Source organism: Choloepus didactylus, chromosome 8 (assembly GCF_015220235.1).
Source record: "Choloepus didactylus isolate mChoDid1 chromosome 8, mChoDid1.pri, whole genome shotgun sequence".
NCBI lineage: Eukaryota > Metazoa > Chordata > Mammalia > Pilosa > Megalonychidae > Choloepus > Choloepus didactylus.
In genome coordinates this window covers 8,009,571-8,034,052 of record NC_051314.1, presented here as the reverse complement: position 1 = coordinate 8,034,052, position 24,482 = coordinate 8,009,571, and the positions used below count along the sequence as shown (strand labels likewise).

The window sequence follows — 24,482 nt, the reverse complement described above, 5'->3', positions numbered from 1 at the left end:
AAAGTAGAAATCAAAAGGGAAATATCTGAGGAGAACAAGAAGAACAAAAAATACATAGCAAAACTTACATGATGTAGTGAAATCAGTGCTCAGCAGAAAATTTATACCTCTAAAGGCCTACATGAAAAAAGATCACAAATCAATAATCTAATTTCACATCTAAGGAAACTAGAACAAGAAGAGCAAAGTAAACCCCAAGTTAATAGAAGGAATGGAATAGTAAATATTAGAGCAGAGATAAATCAAATAGAAAAGAGAAAAAGAATAGAATCATAAAACCAAAAGTTGATTCTTTGAAAAGAACAATAAAATTGATGTACTTTTAGCCAAACTGACAAGTCAAAGGAGAGAGAGGACACAAATAACTAAACTCAGGAATAAATTTGGGGACATTACTACCAACCTCAAAGAATTAAAAAGGAAAAAGTACTGTGAAGAATTATATGCCCAATATTAGAAAATCTAGATGAAATGTCCAACTTGTTGAAATATACAAATTACCTAATCTGAAATGAGAAGAAATGGAAAATTGCGATAGACCTATATCAAGTAACTAGGTTGAACTGGTAATCAAAAACTCCCCAAAAGAAAGCCCAGGACCAGGTAGTATCATTGCTGAATTCAACTAAACATTTAGACATTTAACACAAATCTTTCTCAAATTTTTACAAGAAATAGAAGAGGAGGGATCATTTCCTAACTCAGTCTACAATGCCAGCATTACCATGATACCAGAGTAAGCTAAAGACATCACCAACACACACACACACACACACACACACACACACACACACACACACACACACACAGACCAATATCCCTTATGAATATAGATGCAAAAATCCTCCACAAAAAACTGGCAAACAGAATCCAAAAGTACCATGACCAAGAGGGATTTATTCAAAGAATGCAAAGATGGTTCAACATTTGAAAATCAATCACTGAAATATAGCACAGGAATGGAATGAATGAAAAAACTATATGGTCATCTGAATTGATGTAGAAAAGGCACTTGAGAAAATCCAGCATCCTTTTATTAAAAACAATCAGACAACTAGGAATAGAAGGGAACTTTCTCAGCATGATAAAGGGACTTTGTGAAGAACCCTCAGCTAATATCACATTCAATGTTGAAAGACTGAAAACTTTCCCCTAAGATCAGGAAAATGTGAGGATTCCTGCTGTCACCATTGTTATTCAACATTGTACTGGAAGTTTTAGCCACAGCAATCAGACAAGAGAAAGAAATAAAAGGCATCCAAATTGGAAAGGAAGAGCTCAAATTACACCCATTCAAAGATGACATGATCCCCAAATCCCAAATAATCCACAAGGCTATGAGAACAAATACACGAATATAGCAAAGTGACAGGATACAAGATAAACACACAGAAATCAGTTGTATACCTATATACCAGTAATGAATAATCCGGAAAAGAATTTTTTAAGAACTTCCATCATAATACCGTTTGAAAGAATACAATAACTGGAAATAAATTTAAACTACAATGTGAAAGAATTGTACAGTGAAAATTACAAAATACTGCTGAAAGAAATTAAAGATGACCTAAATAAATGGAAAGACATACCATGTTCATGGATTGGAAGATTTAATGTGGTTCATATATCAATTTTGCCTGAAGAAATCTACAAATTTAAGGCCATCCCTATGGAAATTCCAGCAGCCCTTTTCTTTTTCTTTTTTTCCAGAAATGGAAAAGCTTATCCCCAGATTCGTAAGGAATTGCAAGGGACTCCAAATGGCCAAAACAATCAGAAAGAAGAAAACAAGTTGGACAACTCTCACTTCTTTATTTCAAAACTTACTACAAAGCTACAGTAATTAAACTAGTGTGACACCAATATGAGGAATGATATATAGACAAGTGGAACAGAATTGAGAGTGCAGAGAAGCCACATGTATATGGCCCATTCATTTTCAACAAGGATGCCAAGTCCATTCAATGGGGGAAAGAATAGTCTGTTCAACAAATGGTGCTGGGGATACTAGAAATTCACAGGCAAAAGAATGAATATGGACACTTACATCTTACCATATACAAAAATTAATTCAAAATGGACCAACGACCTAGATATAAGAGCTATTACTATAAAACACTTTCCAAAAAATAGAGGGAAATGTCTTCAGGACCTTGTAGTAGATGATAGATTTTTAGACTTTATACCAAAAGTACCAGCAACAAAAGAAAAAATAGATAAACGGGACTTCATAAAAATTATAATGTTTTTGCATTAAATGACATTAGAAGAAAGTGAAAAGATAATTATGGAATGGGAGAAAATATTTGGTAACCATGTATCTGATGAGGTTTTAATATCCAGAATATATAAAGAACTCCTACAACTCAAGAACAAAAACACAAGAAAATTGAAAAAATGAGCCAAGGATTTGAATAGACGTTTCTCTAAAGTTGATACACTAATGGCCACTATGCATACGAAAAGAGTGGCACGTAGGCACGTGCTAAGGCTACCCGGGTCAAATAGTCTTGAGCCCCCAAACTCCCCACCTGTCTGCACACACACCCAGCACGTGATACTCACAGTGTTCCTATTGCTAAAGTGAATTGCTAATGTGGAATCTTCCTGTCACTATCATGAATGAAAAAGCCTTACCACTTGCCATGAATCCAAGACTACCATACAGAAGACAAGGAAGCAAAGCAAAGAGTTTAAATTCTATTTAGATACCGGTGCCGTCTTCAGGGAGATTATCAAGTGTCAAAGACACACTAAGAATCCAGTGGCGCCAACTGAGACTTCCTCCCTAAGTTAGGGGATCAAAGGCAAAGCATTTGTCTCCAGGAGCTTCCTTATCCTTGGAGTTAGAGAAATACTCTCCCGGCTTCGGAGAGGGGCCTGGAGCTCATTCGCATGGGGCGAGTAGGTGGGGCGGGGCCAGCCAGGGCCCCAGAATTTGTGGACCGCAGTGGGGATGCGGGGCTCAGACCACGCCAACACCCGACAGAGCAGCAGCGGCCGTGACCCCGGGATCGACAGCCGCCGTCATGGACGACCCCGAGCGCGGCTGGAGCCTGTCCTTCGCGGGCTGCGGCTTCCTGGGTCTCTACCACGTCGGGGTGACCCGCTGCTTGAGCGAGCGCGCCCCGCACCTCCTCCGCGACGCCCGCATGTTCTTTGGCGCCTCTGCTGGGGCGGTGCACTGCGCTGAACGTGCACCATGCCCAGTCAACTGGCATCAGAAGCTTTCGGTTAGCACCAGTTACTGACAAGTAGCCCCCTCTGAGTCAAGCACCTTACAGACAGCATCTTATCTAATCCTTTCTGACCCCAAACAGTAGATAAATATTGTCCCATCTTAAAGAGGCCATCTGAACCTTAGAAAGATGGTGACATCACTTGCTGTGTGCACTCAGCTAATAAGCTTGTGGAACCTATATCCTAACAAGCCTGCGTTCTTTCTCCTGCACCCTGCTGTGCTAAACGAAGCTCTGCTGCGGAAGAGTCCCTAGCTTCTGGCTTGTGGGGAATGGGGTTGGGGGGAAGCTTACCTGGGCCTGTGGAAGTGGGGGCTAGTTCCTGTGGGAAGAGCCAGAGCAGCCCTGTCTAATACAAATACAGTGCAGGCCATGTGGATAACTGCACATGTTCTAGTGGCCACACTGACAAAAGTAAAATACTAAAAGATGCAGGTGAAACTAATGTTAATAGTATATTTTGTTTAACCCAATGCATCCAAAATATAATAAGCTTTAAAATATAACAAACATAATATAATAATAAATATAATAAGCTTTAAATATAGTAAACTTAAAATTCGTGCAGTGTGAGTCCTCCAAATTTATTCTTTTTCAAGATAATTTCAGCTTTTTAACACGCAATGCCCTTCCAAACAAATTTGAGAACTGGCTTTTCCATTTCTGCAAAGTAGGCTGCTGGAATCTGATCAGGATTGAGATGAATTGGTGAATTATTTTGGGTAGAATTGAGATCTTAACAATTTCCAGTCTTCCAATCCATGAACTTGGAATCGTCCTTCTATTTTTTAGGTCTTCCTTGATTATTCTTAGCAATATTTTTGCAGTTTTCTATGTACGTGTCTTTAACATCCTTGGTTAAATTTATTCCTAGTCACTTGATTCTTTCAGTTGCTACTGTAAATGGAATTATGTTCTTGGTTTCCTCCTCAGATCTTTCATTATTAGTCTAGAAACACTATTGATTTTTGTGTGTTGATATTAAAGGCTAGCATTTTGCTGAATTCATTTGTAAACTCTAGTAGCTTTGTTGTAGATTTTTCAGAATTTTTGATATATAGTATCATGCCATCTGCAAAGAGTGGAAACTTTAATTCTTTCTTTCCAATCTGGATGATTTTTATTATTTTTTTCTCTTGCATAATTGCCCTGGCTGAAACTTCCAGTAAGGTGTTGATTAACAGTGATAACAGTGAGTTTCCTTGTCTTGTTTGATATCTTAGAGGGAAAACTTTCTGTCTTTCACCATTGAGTATGATGTCAGCTGTGGGATTTTCATATATTCTCTTTATCACTTTGAGGAAGTTTCCTTCTATCCCTATTTTACTAAGTATTTTTTATCAAGAAAAGAATGGATTTTGACAAATGCCTTTTCTGCATCAATTGAGATGATCATGCATTTTTCCCCATTTATTCTCTTAATGTAGTATATCACATTAATTGATTAATGATGCTGAGCAACCCTAGCATACCTGGGGTAAAACCCATTTGAACATGCTGTATAATTCTTTCAATGTGCTATTAGATTTGATCCTCAAGTATTCTGTGGAGGATTCTTGCTTCTTTGCTTGGTCTGTAATTTTCTTTTCTTGTGGTTTATCTTTATCTTTATTCAACTCAAGATATTTACTAATTTCCTTTAGAATTTCTTCTTTGACTCACCATTTTTTAGAGTGTGTTCTTTAACTTCTGTATATTTGTAGATTTTCCAGGTGCTTGCCTGTTATTGATTTCCAATTCCATTCCACTATGATCAGAGAAGATGCTTTGTATAGTTTCAATTTTTTAAGTTTATTGAGACTTGTTCTGTGACCCAATATGTGGTCTGACCTGGTGAATGATCCATGTGCAATGGAGAAGAATGTATATCCTGCTTTTTAGGGGTACAATATTCTGTATGTGACTGTTAGGACTAGTTCATTTACCATATTATTCAAGTTCTCTGTTTCATTATTGATCTTCTTCTTCATGGCCTATCAATGAGAATGCTGAACTGAATACTTCAAGTATTAATTTAGAGATTGTCTATTTCTCCCTTCAATTTGCAAGGGTTGCCTCATGAATTTTGAGGCAATGTGATTAGGTGCATAAATATTTATAACAGTTATTTCTTCCTGGTAGATTGTCCCTTTTGTTAATACATAGTGTCCTTCTTTGTCTAACAGTTTCTGTCTTAAAGTGTATTTTGTCTGATGTTAGTAGACCTACCCCAGCTCTTCCTTGCATACTATTTACATGGAATATTTTTTTCCATCCTTCCACTTTCAACTGAGTCATGTCTTTCTTTCTAAGATAAATCTGTTGTAAACATCATAAAGTTGGATCATTGTTTTTCATTCATTGTGCCAATCTGTGTCTTTTGTTTGGCAAGATTAATCCATTAACATTCAGGTTTATTACTGTAAAGACAGTACTTATTTTGGCCATTTTATCCTTTGGGTTTTGTATGGCATATCTTTTGTATCTCTCCATTCCATTATTGCAACCTCATTTTCTGTAGACTTGATCTTATGTGATATATCTGACTTACTCCTTTTTCATTTCTGGTTCTATGCATTTTTAAAATATTTTCTATGTGGTTACCCTGGGGTTTATACTATTCAACCTACATCTATAAGCTATTAAATTTAGAGGATACCAATTTACCTTGGATGGCATACACATTCTCTGCTCCTATACCCATCTGTTTCCCCTCTTTAGTTTGTTTTGGTCCACATTACCTCTTTATAGCTTGTGGGTCCATTATCATACAATTGCTAAATTGTATTCTGAGTCTTATAGGAATTAAAGAGTAGAATTGTATATTAAGGATAGAGCATGACTGGGTTTTACATTTACCCTTTAAGTAAAACTACTACTCCATGCCATTTTTCTCCTTTCTTTTCTTTCAAACTGTGGAATTCCCATTAATAACTCTGTAGGGCAGGTCTTTTGTTATTGATCTGACTCTTTCTGTTTATCTGGGAATATTCTTATCTTTCATCTTTGAAGGAAAATTTTGTCACATAAAGAACTTTCACCTTAACGATTTTTCTCTTTAAGTACCCTGAAAATAACTTACCATTTCCTTTTTAACTCCATGGATTCTGAGAAATGGGCATTTGGTCTTATTGATATCCCTTGTATACAATGAATTGCTTCCTTCTTCCTGCTTTCAGAACTCCCTCCCTCTCTTTGGCATTTGACATTCTGATTAGTATGTGTCTCAGAGTAGGACCATTAGGATTTATTCTGTTTGGAGTATGTCCTACTTCTTGGACTTGTATATTTAGATCTTTTGTAAAAGTTAGGGAATTTTCACTCATCATTTCCTGAAATAGTCTTTATCTCTTTCCCCTTTCTTTTCTCCTTTTGGGACAAATATAACACACTTATTTGTGTGCTTCAAATCCCTGAGACACTGCTCAAGTTTTTGATGCATTTTCTGTCTGCTCCTCTGACTGTATGACTGTGATTTTCCTGTCTTCTAGCTCACTGATTCTTTCTTCTGCCAGTTCAAATCTGCTGTAGGATGTCTCTAGGGTATTTTTTTAATTCAACTTTATTGCAATTGTTCACATACCATATGATCATCCAAAGTATACAATCAATTGCTCACAGTACCATCAGACAGCTCTGCATCTATCAACACAGTTAATTTTTTTCTCAGTTTTTAGAACATTTCATTACTCTAGAAAAGAAGTAAAGACCAAAAAAATAGGAAACCCAAATCCTCCTGTAATCCCCCCTCCATTATTGAGTCATAGTTTTGTTATAGTACATTTGTTACTGTTGATGAAAGAATGTTAAAATGCTACTAACTTTAGTATATAGTTTGCAAAAGCATATATATTTTTCCTATATGCCTTTCTATTATTATTTTCTAGTTGTAGTGTCATACATTTGTTCTGGGTCAAGAAAGAGATTTCTAATATTTGTACAGTTAATCACAGACATTGTCCACCACAAGATTCACTCTTTTATACAATCCCATATTTTAACCTCCAGCTTTCCTTCTGGAGACATATGTGACTCTGAGCTTCCTCTTTCCACCACCTTCACACACCATTCAGCACTGTTACTTATTCTCACAATAATGTGCTACCATCACCTCTGTCCATTTCCAAACACTTAAATTCAACCCAGTTAAACATTCTGCTCATAATAAGCAACTGCTCCCCATTCTTTAGGCTCATTCTATGTTCTGGTAACTTACATTTCATGTCTAAGAGTTTACGTATTATAATTAGTTCATATCAGTCAGACCATACAATATTTGTCCTTTTGTGTTTGACTTATTTCACTCAATATAGTGCCCTCAAGGTTTCTTCATCAACCTGTTTTTTTAAGATGGTTTTCTTCACCCACCATACATTCAGTCCTAAGTGAACAATGGTTCCCTGTATAGTCGCATATTTTTGCATTCACCACCGTCAGCAATGTCTATATAAGGATATCTCAATTTTTTCCACAAAGAAGGAGGAAGAGTCAAAGAAGGTAGAGAGATAAAAGAAAAAGAAAGAAAAAAAAAGGACAGCTAAAAGGCAACAAAAGGAAAGACAGAATTAAACTAAACTACAATAAAAGAGTCAAACAACATCACCAATGCCAAGAGTCCCATAACTCTCCCTTATATATCCCGTCTTATAGGTATTTAGCTTTGGTATATTGTCTTTGTTACATTAAAGGAAGCATAATTCAATGTTTCTGTTAGCTATAATCTGTAGTTTGCAGTGATTGTATTTTTTTCCCCAATACCACCCCATTTTAAACACTTAGAAATGTTGACATTCATTTGTTCTCCCTCATGTAAAAACATATTTGTACATTTCAGCACAGTTTTTGTACACTCTAGAGTTCACTGAGTTACAGTCCCAGTCTTTATCTTTCCTCTTTACTTCTGGTGTCCCACATGCTCCTAATTTGCCTCATTCAGCCATCCTCACAATCATCTTTGTTCAGTGTACTTACATTGTTTGGCTACCATCACTCAAAATTGTGCTCCAAACCTCTCACTTCTCTCTTTTCCTATCTTTCTGTAGTGCTCCCTTTAGTATTTCCTGTAGAGCAGGTATCTTGTTCACAAACTCTCACATTGTCTGTTTATAAGTGAATATTTTAAACTCTCCCTCATATTTGAAGGACAGTTTTGCCAGATATAGAATTCTTGCTTGGCCGTTTTTCTCTTTCATATCTTAAATATATCACACCACTTTCTTCTTGCCTCCATGGTTTCTACTGAGAAATCCACACATAGCCTTATCAAGCTTCCCTTGTACGTGATGGATTGCTTTTCTCTTGCTGCTTTCAGGATTCTCACTTTGCCTTTGACATTTGATAATCTGATTATTAAGCATCTTGGCATAGGTCTATCCAGATCTATTCTGTTTGGGGTACACTGTGTTTCTTGGATCTTTAATTTTATGTCTTTCTTAAGAGATGGGAAAATTTCATTGATTATTTCCTCTATTACTGCTTCTTCCCCTTTTCCCTTCTCTTCTCCTCCTGAGACACCCATGACACATACCGTCATGCACTTCATGTTGTTATTCAATTCCCTGAGCTGTTGCACATATTTTCCCTTCCCTTCCCTATCTGTTCTTTTGTGTGTAGGATTTCAGGTGTCTTGTTTTCCAGTTCCTGAGTGTTTTCTTCTGCCTTTTTAAATCTTCTGTTGTATGTCTCCATTGTGTTTCTCATCACCTGTGTTGTGCCTTTCAATTCCATAGATTCTGCCAGTTGTTTTTCAAACTTTCAATTTCTACCTTATGTTCACCCAGTGTTTTCTTTATATCCTTCATCTCTTTTGCCCCATCTTCACTCAACTTATTGACTTGGTGTTTGAATTGATTTAACATATTACTTTGAAAATATTTAGTTGATTGTTTCATTAAAGTGGCACAGTATCTCAAATGTATCTTAATTGAGGTGTAAGTCTGTTCCTTTGATGGGGCCATATCTTTGTTTTTCCTCATGTAATTTGTGGTTTTCTTTGTCTAGGCATCTGGTTTCCTTGGTTACCCCAATCAGAGATTCCCAGGCCAGAACGGGTTCAGGTCTCGGAATGGGACCACATTCAGTGTCAAGTTTCCCTGAGGGTGTGTCTTAGAAGATTGACAGATATTCCTGTGAGATCTCTAGCTGCCATGCTTTTCCTAACCTGCCCAGCAGGTGGCACCTGTCAGCCTGTTGCTCCCAACTGGTATAAGGAGGTGTGGCCCCTTTAAATCCCTGCTTAGGTGGTTTCTGTTTCGATAGTTTCCCCCCAGGCCCTGGAGTCTGAGTTCTGAAAGGAGGGCCAGCACTAGAGCTGGGCCCCATCTCCTTCCTTTTAGGGAAGATACAGCCCCTAAGAAGCTCTATCTTCTGCATTTGAAGTACTCCTTTGTCTCCCTAACTCTGTTAACTCCACTCCTGTCTGAGTCAGAGCACTGTGAACTGAAAATGGCTGAGGCTCTCTCCACTCAGTTTGAGAGAGAGAAAAAAGGGAAAGAAAACCCCCTTTCAGAGCCAGTACATGGCCCTCCAGTTTTGCCCATTGGTCAGAGAGAGCACCTGCTCTTATGGACTCCCTTTCCTGGGGTACAGGCATTTTCTAGCTCTTTAAAGTCAGTCATCTTAAAAAGCCTCTGTATTTTTCTTTTTCTAAAAAAATTAGTTTTTTTCTCAGCCCCACCTCCTCTCCACTGGTAGCTGCCTCAGGGTACTTTGCTGCTTGTTAGGGGTTTATCTATGTTTGTAGCTTGTATTCAGCAGTCCACATTTGTTAATTAAAACTCCAGTTGGAGGTAGGCTGAGCTATATTCGTGTGCTCTGGGAATGCTGCTTTCTCCCACAGCAAGGTCTTGCAGCTCAGCCTGCTGTGTTGGGAGGGGAATCACAGTGTGGTTCTGCAGTTTTTACTTACAGATTTTGTGCTGGGATCTCAGCCATTGCTCCCAATCCAGGATGGTGCCTGATGTGTGGACTGTCATGGTTGTCCCCCAGCAGTAGATCCAGATTATTTAATAGTTGTTCCTGGTTGCTTACTAGTTGCTCCAGGGGACTAACTAAATGCCACACCTGTCTATGCTGCCATCTTGCCCCTCTTCTCTCTAGTGTATTTTTTTCCATTTTTATTGAGATTCTTCACATACCATACAATTATCCAAAGATCCAAAGTGTACAATCACTTGCTGATGGTATCATCTCACAGCTGTGCATCCATCACCACAGTTAATTTTTTTTCATTTTACATTTTCATTACTCCAGAAGAGAAATAAAGACACACAAAAAAAGGAAACTCAAATCCTCCCATAACCCTAACAATGCCCCCTCCATTATTGGTTCATAGTATTGGTATAGTACATTTGTTACTGCTGATGAAAGAATGCTAAAATACTACTAACTGTAGTATATAGTTTGCAATAGGTATATATTTTTTTCCTGTATGCCTCTTTATTATTAACTTCTAGCTATAGTGTCATACATTTGTTCTAGTTACTGGGAGAGATTTCTTATATTTGTACAGTTAATCACAGACATTGTCCACCACAAGATTCACAGTTTAACACATTCCCAACTTTTAACTTCCAACTTTTCTTCTTGTGACATACATGACTCTGAGCTTCCCCTTTCCACCACCTTCACATACCATTCAGCACTGTTATCTCACAATGTACTACTATCACCTCTGTCCATTTCCAAATGTTTAAGTTCACCCTAGTTTAACATTCTGCTCATAATAAGCAACCACTCCCCATTCTTTAGCCTCATTCTATATCCTGATAACTTACATTTCATGTCTATGAGTTTACATATTATAATTAGTTTATATCAGTGAGACCCTGCAATATTTGTCCTTATGTGTCTGTCTTATTTCACTCAATATAGTGTGCTCAAGATTTCTTCATCAACCCATTTTTTTAAGACAGTTTTGTTCACGCACCATACATTCCATCCTAAGTAAACAATCAATGGTTCCCTGGATAGTCATGTATTTATGTATTCACCACCATTACCACTATTTGTATAATGACATCTCCATTTCTTCCATGAAGGAGGAGGAAGAGTCAAAGAAGGTAGAGAGACAGGAGAAAAAGAAAAAAAAGGAAGAGTGGAAAAAAAAGAAAAAAACATGACAGCTAGGAAGAATCAAAAGTAAAGATAGCATTAAACTAAAGTAGAATAAAGAGACACAACATCACCAATGCCAAAAGTCCCATACCCTTCTCCCGTGTCCCCCCATATGAATTTAGCTTTGGTATATTGCCTGTATTTTATTAAAGGAAGCATAATACAATGTTTCTATTAACTGTAGTATCTAGTTTGCATTGATTGTACTTTTCCCCCAATCCAACCCCATTTTTAACACTTGCAGTGTTGACATTCATTTGTTCTACTTTATGTAAAAACATATTTGTACCTTTTATTACAATCATTGAGCACCCTAGGTTTCACTGAGTTTTACAGTCCCTGTCTTTATCTTTCCTCTTTCCTTCTGGTGTATCACATGCTCATAACCTTCCTCTTTCAACCATACTCACAGTCATCTTCAGTGTACTTATATTGTTGTGCTATCTCCCAAAATCGTGCTCAAAACCACTCACTCCTGTCTTTTCCTTTCTGTCTGTAGTGGCCCCTTTAGTGTTTCCTGTAGAGCAGGTATCTTGTTCACAAACTCTGCCATTGTCTGTTTGTCAGAGAATATTTTAAGCTCTCTCTCATATTTAAAGGGCAGTTTTGCTGGATATAGGATTCTTGGTTGGTGGTTTTTCTCTAAGTATCTTAAATATATCACCCCACTTCCTTCTTTCCTGCATGGTTTCTGCTGAGAAATCCACACATTGTCTTATCAAGCTTCCCTTGTATGTGATGGATTGCTTTTCTCTTGCTGCTTTCAGGATTCTCTTTTTACCTTTCACATTTGATAATCTGATTACTAAGTGTCTTGGTATAGGCCTATTTGGACCTATTCTGTTTGGGGTATGCTGCACTTCTTGGATCTGTAATTTTATGTCTTTCATAAGAGATGGGAAATTTTCATTGATTATTTCCTCTATTAGAGCTTCTGTCCCTTTTCCCTTGTCTTCTCCTTCTGGGACACTAATGACATGTACATTCCTGCATTTCATTTTGTCCTTAAGTTCCCAGAGATCTTGCTCATATTTTTCCATTCTTCTCTCCATCTGTTCTTTTGTGTGTAGGCTTTCAGGTGACTTATTTTCCAGTTCTTGAGTGTTTTCTTCTGCTGCTTGAGATCTGCTATTGTGTGTCTCCATTGTTTCCTTCATCTCATGTGTTGTGCCTTTCATTTCCATAGATTCTGTCAGTTGTTTTCTTGAACTTTCAATTTCTACCTTATGTATGCCCAGTGTTTTTATTATATGTTTCATTGCTTTTGCCATATCTTCCCTAAACTTTCTGAATTGATCCAACACTAGTTGTTTAAATTCCTGTATCTCAGTAGAAGTGTAAGTTTGTTCCTTTGACTGGGACATAACTTTGCCCCTCCAAGTGTCAGTTGTAGTTTTCTATTGTCTAGGCATCTGGCCTCCTTGGTTACACCAATCAGTTTTCCTAGACCAGAATGAGCTCAGGTCTTGGAAGGGAGCAATAGCTTCAGGTCTCCCTGAGGATGTCTTCAAAGATTGATGCACACTGTGAGGCCTCAGGTCACTGTGATTTTCTGCCCAGCAGGTGGAATGTGTCAACCTGTAGCTCGAGACTGATGTAAGGAGTTGTGGCCCATGGCTCTTTTCCCCCAGGCTCTGAGGTTTTGTCCTGAATGGAAGGTTAGTAGTAGAGCTTGGCACTGCCTCTTTCCTCTTAGGGAAGATGTACCCTAGGGGAGATGTCATTTGCATTTGAATAGTCTCTGATTCTGCTATCTCCACCCTTGTCTGGGTCTGAGCACTGGGAATTGAAAATGGCTGAGGCTTTCTCTGCTGAGCCAAAAAGGGACATAAAGACCCCCTTCAGGGTCAGTCTGTGGCCCCCCTCAGTTTCACCCATTGGCCAGAGACAGCACTCAGTCCTCTGGGCTCCTCCTCCTTCCCAGAGAGGACTTCCAGCTCTCCAAGGTCAGTCATCACCAAAAGCCTCTGTCTGCTTGTTGGGGATTCATAACTTGTATTGAGCAGTCCACATGTGCTAATTAAAACCCCAGTATGAGCTCAGCTGAGCTATTTTCACTAGCTCAGAGAATGCTGCTCTCTAGCACAGAGAGGCTTTGCAGTTTGGGAGAGTGCTGCTTTCTAGCACCACAAGGCTTTGTGGTTTGGTAGAGTATTGTCTCTAGCACCACCAGGCTTTCCAGTTCAGGCCATGGGGAGAGGGGGCTCCCAGATTGGGTCTGCAGTTTTTACTTACAGATTTTATGCTGTGATCTTGGGCATTCCTTCCAATTCAGGTTGGTGTATGATGAGAGGATGGTCACATTTGTCCCCCCGCAGTTATTCCAGATTGTTTTCTAGTTGTTCCTGACTGTTTGTTAGTTGTTCTGGGGGATTAAACAGCTTCCACTCCTCTCTATGCCACCATCTTCTTTCTCCTCTTCTAGTGTATTTTTACTCTTCATTATGGTGCCATTCATCCCCATAATTTCTGTTGTGTTCCATTTTAAACTTCTGAATTCTTCTTTATGCACACACGTTGTCTTTTTAATATCTTTTAGCTCCATATACATATTTTCCTTCATCTCCTTGAAATGATTTAGGACATCTGTTTGAACTTGCTTGATTAGTTCTTCCAAATACAGTGTCTCCTCTGAAGATTTCATTTGTTCCCTTGACTGAGCCATATCTTCCTGCTTCTTAGAATGGCTTATAATTTTTTGCTGAAGTCTTGGAATATGACTATTTTGATGTGTCAACTCTGAATCTCAATTTCTCCTTTTTCTCCAGGGTTTTATGGGTGATTAGCTTTGTGTTAAGGCTCTTCTTTGAAGACTGGTCCAACTCATTCTTGTCCTTTTGAGAAGCACCTATTAATCTGTTCACATTTTCTCAGGCCTTCTTCATCTTAATCTCACCCTGGATATTAGGTACAATTTTTAAAATTGCTCTTTCCATGCATTGGTTTCATGTCCAGGAAAAAGCTTCATTTCCTCCCTTTCTTCTCCATGAAGCATTATCCATTCTGATGTTTTTGTACACAATTGTCTCTCAAGTTAATATGATTTGCTTAAATTCTTTCCCTCTTCAGTGGCATCTTTCCTTACAATTTTTAATTCTGGGACATGTCCTATCATACAGGAATTAAGTTACACCTCCCACTGTTTTGTTTTCCTTTAAGACTTTTCTGCCTCTGGTTTCCTGTGTTATAGTATCCCACCTTGGGGACTCAGATGTTGTTAATCCAGAAAGGTGGATCAGTAAAGAAAAGTTTAGTTCTCTTACCAGAGTCTGGACTCAGTGTGTACACCTCTTTCCAAGAGATCTGCCACATTTCACTTTTATTTTGTTTCCAGGTGTCCCTTAGCTGGTTATGTTGCCCCCTGGGTCTCTGCAGACTTGGGTTCCTATGCATGGATTTCATGGGGTTCTAACTCACTGCTGTGAGTGACTCTATATTCTGCACCTGTGGCAGAAGAATCTGGGCCATGCTGCCTCAGTGAGACTCCCAAGCTGTGCAGGACCAATGAGGGTCATGGTCTGAACTGGCATGTCAAGAAGGACACCTATCTGATCATGGAGATTACATTTCTTCTTCTTTGATCAGAGTTTGGGGCATACTTCTCCAGTCTCTATCATCCTCCAGAGTTCCAAGCAAGAGGATACCAAGGGGGGACTTTGCAGGGGATGTTTTACATCTCCCTTATGACCTTTTTTCTTGCTGAGCCTTTGAAATAAGATGCCTATTTTAAACATCTAAGTTTGGACTAGACACATAACATGGGTTCATTAGCCACATATGGCTACTGGATACTATATTAGAAAATGAAGGTGGAAACAAAGGCTGTAAGTCTCCTTGATGTCAGCTTCACCTGGCCTTGCCACAAAGCATAGCATGACTCCAGTGTGGTATATTCTTCTCTATGTTTGTCTCCTACCACCAGAATATACTATGCACATGCTGAGAGACCTAGTCCAGAGAACCAGGAAAAGAAAACTTAGCATCTTCCACCCATCCTTCAACATAAGCAAGTACCATAGAGTGTATCTCCAAGAACACCTCCCATACAATGTCCACCAGCTTGTCTCTGGGAAACTGTGCATCTCACTTACCAGATTGTCTGATGGGGAAAATGTTCTGGTGTCTGATTTTCAGTCCAAAGATGAACTTGTAGACATAAGCTGTTTACTTCTCTGGGTGTTGTCAAGTTTAGTTTTGGAAGTAACACAGAGTGGGGTGTTGTAGGTTACCTGCCTTGCCTCAGGAGATGCAAAGGAACCTGTCAGTGTGTGATCTGGAGCATGACCCAGAGCAGTGTCACTCTGTGTGTCTCAGGTGTTATGTTCTGTAACATCTGTAAATCCTGAATATTTCAGGACAGTTTCAATTTCAAATTATCTGTATCCATCCTTCAAGACTCAGCTCATAAACACCTCCTTCAGGGAACAATTCCACAGTGTGTTCCTCAGCCTGACACATTCTATACATGCTCTGTTATGAGGGCACCTTCTGGTGTGGGGCCCCAGAAGTGTGGGAGCATATCTTATTTGCCTCTGTCCCCAGGGCCCAGCACAGAGACAATAACCTGCATATCAAAATGCCATTTAATTTGGGTGGTGCCTAACAGGATTGTATAAGACAGCAATCACCCCCACAGAAGCAGCAGCCCTGTTTTGTCCTCTCTTGTTTCCAGAAGCTTTTGCTAGGCAGCCAGCACTTTTCCATTCCCAAATGAGTAGCTATCAATGAATCAGTGTCCCATTTTGCTTAATTCTCTCTAACACAGTATGACTCAAAGTCTGGTCCTTGAAGAAGCAGTGGCAGCATCACTTGGGGGTTCTTAGAAATATACACTCTACAGCAACCACCCCAGAACCACTATATCAGAATCTCAGGGGTGGAGCCTAGAATCGGTGTCAGCAAGCTCTCCAGATGCTTTGATGAACACTGACATTTGAGAAGCCCCAAGTCTAGCCCCTTGTCAATCTGTCAGTGAGCCAGTAACTCTTGGTCCTGTCTCTAGTGGCCAGCATGGCTCTCTTATGGGAAACAGAGGCTGGAAGTTTAAGACCAGCACAGCATTGTTAAGGAGCTGAATGCATATGGAAATCCCATATACCTCAAATCCAAGTCCTACATTGGTTCATCATTCACTCAATCCATTGATCAAAGCACCTCCTCTGTGCAAAGAGAATTTTGGGCTTTGTTGCCTGCTTGTTTGGAAAAGGATTATAAGAGGCCCAGGGAAATAAAAGCAGGCAGACTCTGTTCCAGCTGTTGGAGTCACACCCTTTTGTCTTCATAGGTCTTGGTTTTTTCCTGCTTCAACCCTTTCTACAGTGGCTTAATTCTTCCTATCTTCAGAGGTGTGGTAAGTCTAACAGGGTTTCCTAGTGCTGATTCAGGGTCTCTGGCTTACCTTTAAAGGTGTGATTGCACAACTCCTTCCTGCCAGGCACCAGGCTCAGGGATTACTCCTTCCATCCCACCCTAGTCCCCAGATGCAGAACCTTGTGCATCTCAACCTTCCACAGGAGAAACCACAGCTGGCCCCCTTTCTGGCCTCCTCAGCCACAAATGCTACTTTGTGTATAATTAATTACCTGGGTACCTGTCAGGTAAGCTGGCTGATTTCATTTATCTCTACCCAAGCATCAAAGATAGGTTCCCAGTGGCCTGATTAGAGTATAAGAAGATGCTTTGCAATGCATTACACATGTAAGGCATAGCTTGATTCTTACAGGAAATAGAAAGATATTTTCTTAACCAAAAAGTCTGGCCTTATGTAGGTTTTTGTCTTACTTTGTTTTGCCACTTTGGGTTGCAAGGCATAGTTTACTCTCTAAAATGTTAGCATTTTACAGATGTCCCTGAACTTATGGGAGGAGTAGCAGAATATTTGATAAAATCCTGTTTGTAGATAAGCAGAACCAAGTTGTAAAGACAACTCACATTTATGAACTACCTATTATGAGAGTATATTCAAGTCTCAACATTCACAGTAGTTATATTCTTTGAAGTCTCTCATGCAGTGACTGGGCAATAATAAACCACTGCCCCTAGAAGAAATGGAGAGATCGGTTCCTGGGAGCCTCTGGCTATAACAACCACTCAACCTTGTTTTATGTGTCTTTCTGTTTAAAGCCACCTTATCCCTTTTGCTTCCTCCTTAAACTTACATACAGTGGTTCCCTGGAAATTCTCTGATTCACTGCCTTTTGAAGACTGTCCCCCTTGAGACCAATCTACAAATAATACTATTGCTTTCAGGACATTTTAGAGCAGCATTTGTACAAGGCCTCTGAATATAAATTTAAGGAAGTTTAATCATCAACCCCATGGGGAGGGTGCAGGTAATTGGAGTCCTTTAAACAAGGTATTGGTTCATTAACACTGAACTCACAACCAACAGCACTTGAATTCAGGCTGGAATAAAGCTTGTGGAAGAAATGCATTTTCTCCAAAAGGCACATTGCAGCTTTCTTGCACTCAAGAACACTTGAGCACTCAGCACTTCAGCACTATGCTGGGGGCCTTTTAAGAGGAAACACCCAGAAAATGGACAAAAATAAAAAGAAAACACGGCCCTATATACACGGTGGTAAGGACAGTTGAATACACTATGAAAGCTGAGGCAAGAAGGCTGAGTGCCAGCTTCCTCAACCTCAGCTTGGGAACATGCACATGGTCAATTTGCCTTCTCTATGCATATCTACAAATGACCACAAAAGTGCCAGGAACAGGAATCCATGAGTAGTGAGGTTTGACTCTCTTTCATAGGAATTATCTTATTCATTCCATGCCACTAAAGGGAGATGCATTTATTCATCCCATGTTACTGGCAGGGAAACTGTGAAGTGGGCTCCCTCCTCTTAATCTGTAACAAGAGAGTCCCCTTCCCCCTCAACCGATAATGACTGCAAAGTAAACATTAAAGCCTTGAGAGGAAGGGAGTGAAACTGTGCCGTTTTAGGGAGTGAGACTTGCGGATGTATGCATTAGCCAAGCGTAACCATTCCAATAATTAACCATTGCACCAGCCTTGAGAAAATTTCTCAAGGCTGCTAAAGATCTTAAGCACCCATTAATTAACCACCAACTCTGCTTTTGTCAAAGTAGCTTGCTTGCATTTTCAGGATGTGATTTCTGCCTATATAAGTCTCAAGCACTCTCTGGTCGGGCAGCTGCTGCTTACCAAACTCCCTGCACGGAGTGACAGGTGGCAGCCGCCAGCTGGCTAACTAATAAAGGCTCTTTAAATTCTGTTTGGTTGTCTCGTACCTTAACTCGCGGGCACCGTAACACCATGCCACTAAAGGGAGATGCATTTATTCATCCCATGTTACTGGTAGGGAAACTGAGAATGTTAATATGCAGCTTAATATGCTAAAGGGCATGCCAAGGACAGCCCCAACCACATATTTATCTGATCCAAATGCCAAGGTGCAGAAACCCTGTAGTAGGAGAGAACTCATGAAATCCCATTGTTTGAAGGCATGAAAGCAATTTAGAGACCCTCTCTCTTCCCACTTCAATAGAGGCACACATTACATAGGCATTGTCTTATTCAGTTCTCACTTAAGGAGGACATGTAATTTTTTATCCCATGTGACTTGGTGGGAAAACTGAGAATCAGGGACACCCAGTGACTGACCACAATCCAGGCCCACAATCAGGAAGGCTGATGCTTGTGCCCCACCCCCAAACAGGATGAGGTCTAATTAGTCCATGTGGAGGGCAGCTGGTCTCCTCTGCTCCCAGTCCCGGCAAGCATAGGGCTCCCCAGGGAGTGCCCTACACGGAGTCCCCCAGCATGATTTGGCTCCTGGTGTTGCTACAACATGGCATGGCTCAGGCACAGTCCCTTCTTCTTCCAGTGGATGCACATGGATGTTTTTATCTCCCCCAGAACTAGGCACCAAGGTACCCAGCAGCCTCCTGCTGATGGCCCCTGACTGCCCAGTGCTCAGTTCTCTTTCTTCCACCTGGTTGAGAGTTTAGTCCTTCAAGGATCTTTGTCCTTTCCAATTGAAGGTTTCGATCAGAAGCTGCTGATAGTATTGGGATTTGGTTCAATTCAACAAATAGGTGCACTGGATGATTCCTGGGCCATACTGGGGACAATGAAACAGGAGTCCATTTGATCTCCAGGTTGTGAACTAGGCTTTGGGTCTGTGCTGGGCTACATGACAGCATTCTTCCAGGCAGTGGTTGTCAACCAGAGATGATTCTGCAACACTGCCATTGCCACTTGGTTGTCACAGCTGGGGGACTGCTACTAGCTTGAGAACAGAGACTGGGGATGTTGTTTAATGTTCTGCAGGGCACAGGACAGCCCACACCACAGGCTTACATGACCCAAATGGACATAGTACCAAGATCAAGAAGACCTGTTAACCCTGTTCTAGGGAGAGGTCATGAAATCTCACTGTCCAAGAGCAGGAAAACACTTTAGAGAGCCTCTCAGCTCACAGGTTAATAGAGGTATAGGCCAAACATCTGCAGAACAGAGGCATTTATTTACACTCTCAGAGCTTCACTCAGTGCCCAGATGCACTGTCCTCTCTGTTTATATGGAAGAAACCCAGGTCTTTCATGGGGATGTGGCTGTCCCAAATCTTCACAGCCTCTGCATGACACACAAAACTAGAACTGAATTCCTGCTCTCCCACTTATGAGCTTGGCCACATGGGACAAGTGTCTTAAACTTTCTGAGATTGACTTGTAAGATGTGGGTTCATTGTAGCACAATATCATAGACTTGTTTTGGAATTGAATGCAATAAGGCAGATAAAGTGCTTTGCACAGAGCCAGGCACATATAAGAGTTTGGTAATGCAGGTTATGATGTTATTACCTTTCCCTTCTTCCAGGCCTCTCTGGCCATAGCTTTTACACAATCACCCATTTAGTATACTCACTTAAGCCCTGCTGAAAAGTACAACAGTTCATTCTTGAGAGTCCCCTGAGCAAACTCAGAATTTTAGTGGATAAAACTTCAAAATGGAAGGGGAAGAAATTAGATTGTGGTTTATCCCTTAAATGAAATATAGTCCACATGGTCTTCTCCCTCCTCTGTCTTAAAAGAGATTTCTTACATTTAGTTCAAAGTTTTTTTATGGCAGTGAGATTTTTGATGCCTTCCTCCATCTTCCATAGAAATTGTATGGCTATGGTTTTGAAGATGTTACTGTGTGCCTACCTGATAATTTTTGAACTCCAGAGAAGTCTCCTTTAATGACCAAAGCATGACTAGTCATAGCTAGTTCTTATCTGGACATGTTTTTAGCCAAGCTCTGCCACAAAGTTTCTCCACTTGCAAGGTAGAACATGTTCCATTTTTTTAGTGTTTTGAAATAATTCTTCTGTGGGCATCCTGACAATTAAGTGAGCTGGTTGTGTTTTGGGAATCATTCTATACACCAATTCCACTGATAGAAACTCTATCCAAATCATAGCAACACCTGTCTATTCCATCTTGGCTATGGGAAACAAGACAATTTAGGATATAGGAGGAAAAGCCATCCCAAGCATATTTTGCTCAAATGCCACTTCTGAAGCTAAAGTATAAAAGGACATGTTTTGTTGTCTGTCTGGGTCACAGATTTATTATTTCATTTAAGTCTTGATATCTCTCAAGGAGAAGACTATCTGCATTTTCAAGGTATGGAGGGAAAAAACTCACAGAGTTTTTCAAAGCACCAAAGACGTTTGTATTTGAAGCCATGTCCACCTGTCTCTTCTAGGCCTGGTCTCCACAAACTCTCTCCCCAGTGCCCACGGGGCTGCTCATTTATATACTGCTTTTATGCACATTATAAAAGGCACTTGGGTGGGCACCCACTTGGACTTAGGACTTGGCTAGCAGATGGTGGGTGGCCTCCAGCCTCCATCTTGCCTCTTGGCCAAGCACCCTTGTGCACTGAACAAACTACACAACAGCTCAAGGCCAACCTTGGTGTCCAGCATGGAAGTACTCAGTAAAGATTTCTTGAAAGGTTGACTAGGTGTGATTCCAAAGCCCCTAGTCTCCAACTGCATCATCTGCTGGCAACTCTGAGAAGCCTTTATCCATAGCCAGGAAAACACATGAAACTCTAGCCCGGAACTTCCAGCAATATGTATCCTGATTTCTTCCCTTAACAGTGATACATGGATGGGGGTCTGACTGACAGTGTGCCTTTCACTGATGCCCACAACAAACATCACTGTGTCCCCCTTCTATGGGAAGCACAATATCTGCCCCAAAGTCAAGTCCACAAACTTTCCTCACGTGAACATCAGCAAGCTCAGTCTGTTTCTCTGACCAGAAAATGCCTACCTTTTCTTCAGAGCATTATTCCCTGCAGATCACAAGGTGAGTGGTGCATGAAAGAGTTGTTTGTGGTAAGTGTGAGCATCTGTGTGTGTGCACACAGTTATTTTGCTTTCCTGTCTGCAAGGAGATACTAGTTTTCTATATACAAATGAACAGAAATAGTCATTGAAAAGATGAAGTGAAAAACAAATAGCTTGTACCAGAAACTAACAGATTCTCAATCCTGCTGCCCATTGGAATCACCTGGGAATGTTTGAACACAACTGAAGCTCAGACCCCACTCTAAGTGTCTGTTGGTGTCATTGGCCAGGAGTGAAGCCTAAGAATTTCAATCTTTTTCTTAAGTTACAAAAAAATTATTATTTGTGGCTATGGTCAAGAACCACAGAATTTGGTGGTTCAACCTCTTTGATTTTTTTTGAACATGCCTTCCACCAAGATAATAGAGGAAGACATAGACTATGTTTACTGACAGTTGGTCCTCTGAGAGATAAAGAGGGTTATGCAATACTTTGCATACTAACATCTGACAACTCCAAAGAGAAGGAAGGCTGTCCAAAAGAACTGGTTTTCTTGTGTGGTTTATAGAAGTCAGTTATTAATAGGACCTTACCCCACAGTTGCTGTTCTTGGCTGCAGGGAGTAGGGGAGGGTGATCCAGTTAGCAGAAGAGGCAGCTGCTTTTGGACCAGTGATAACTGACAGGGCCTGACATGTCAAAAGGAAATCTTGTCCCAGGAAAAATGCCATCCCAGAAAAACAAGCCCTGTTCTGCCTGGGCTTCTACTGTAGGCTCCATGGACAAGGTCACATCCATGCCACATCCCACAGATTAGAGGTAATGCAGTCTCCCAGGAGCACAAAACCCTCTGTTCAGCTTCTGTTCTAGTTTGCTAATGCTGCCAGAGTACAAAACACCAGAAATGGATTGGCTTTTATAAAAGCAGGTTTATTTCATTACACAGTTACAGTCTTAAGGCCATAAAGTGTGCAAGGTAATGCATCAACAATCTGGTACCATCAGTAGGATGGGCAATGGTGTCTGGAAAATCTCTGTTAGCTGGGAAGGCATGTGACTGGCATCTGCTCCAGAGTTCTGGTTTCAAAATGGCTTTCTCCCAGGATGTTCTTCTCTAGGCTTCAGCTTCTCTCCAAAAGGTCACTCTGACTTGCTTTTGGGGCATTTTTTCCTCTCTTAGGTTCTTTGGAGTAAAAGTCTGCTTTCAACAGTCACCTTCAAACTGTTTCTCATCTGCAGCTCCTTTCTCAGGTCCTGTGCATTCTTCAAAGTGTCCCTCTTGGCTGTAGCAAGCTCACTCCTACTTTGTGAGCTTATATAGTGCTCCAGTGAACTAATTCAGACCCACCCTGAATGGGTGGGTTCACACCTCCATGGAAACTATCCAATCAGAGTCATCACACAAAGTTGGGTGAGGCACATCTCCATGGAAACTCTCAAAGAATTACAATCTAATCAACACTGATACCTCTGCCCACACAAGATCACATCAAAGATAAGGACATTTTGGGGGACATAATACATTCAAACCAGCACAGCTTCACTGAGAACCTGATAGGTTCAGGACTTGAATGGTCCTTCAGTGCATCTCTGCAGTTTTGAAGTGATGTTTAATAAATGGCACTTAACAAATTCCTCTGTGCAATTACTTTATTTGAATTGCTTCCAGGAACTTGGAGACATATGCTTACAAGGATATTTGGACACCTTTAGATTCTTGGAAAAGCAGGGTATGGGTTGGGATACAAGATGAGCCACTTTAGCAGGCTGTCTTGTTGGCAGTTGGAAAGCAAAGATTGAACCTCAGTTACCTCTACCTGGACTCAGAGCTTTTGCACCACTCTTTCTCAACCCATGCATTTGCTAATTGAGATAGGAAACCTTTTCCCACTTTATAGATAAGGAAATGGAAGTATCAAGAGGTGAGCAAGGACCATGTGGCATTGAGGGGCAGGGCTGGTATTCACCACAGGAACTTATGACCCCACAGCTCCTCCTCCCACAGGTTCACCTCATCTGCAGGATTTTAGGATTCTTTTGCTCTTCTGCTTGAGCCAGAGTGAGCCTTTCATTTAACAGGGCATGAAATTGAACAGAGTTCAATTCTGTTGTAATAATGATGTAATCAGAATGGTTGTCTCCAGGCAGGTGGGGGTCACATCTGGTAAACTATTTCTCCTACCCAGTGCAGGATGGCATCTTTGAGTCATCCCAGCCCTTTCAGGCTCTAGAGGCACTAGAGTGGAGTCAAACATTAGGTGTCTTTGGAGCTACTTTTCTTGAATACTAAAACTTGGTTGGATTCTTCATCGCTTTACCAGTCCTCTGGGTTAATTTTGACCAACATACAGGAGACATTATGGTGAAAAGGACATATATACAATTTGCATTCTCCACAGATTCTGTGTTTGCAAATTCACCTGCTCAGTAAAATGTGCTGGTAACAACAAGAGAAGTATAAGCAACATTTTAGAGCTCATGCATATAAAAGAGTTGGCATATTTGAGTGGTCTGATGTGCATGTTTTCAACTGGGGTCAGGCAAAGTGGTGAGCCTTCTTCTCAGCTCATATTGCAAACAAGTGTCCTTTTCACAGTCTATTTAATGCCATGTCTTTTGCATTTTTGTGCTTATTTTTGGAGATTTCACTGTTCAACATGGCCCTCAATTGTAGTGTTGAAGAACAGCCCAGACAACTGAGTGTAAGCAGAGTGTGGTGGGCCTTATGGAGAAAACAGGTGTGTTAGATCACCCTTGTTCAGGCATGAGTTCTTGTGCAGTTGGCCATGACCTCAACATTGGCAAATTGACAATATATATTAAATAAGGAGTCC

The 24,482-nt window shown here is 40.4% G+C and overlaps 2 pseudogenes; one reads left to right on the top strand and one right to left on the bottom strand.

Moving 5' to 3' along the window:
* LOC119542515 overlaps nucleotides 1-24,482 on the bottom strand; it is a 230,353-nt pseudogene that overhangs the window by 103,071 nt on the left and 102,800 nt on the right.
* LOC119541529 lies at nucleotides 3,030-23,401 on the top strand (annotated as a pseudogene).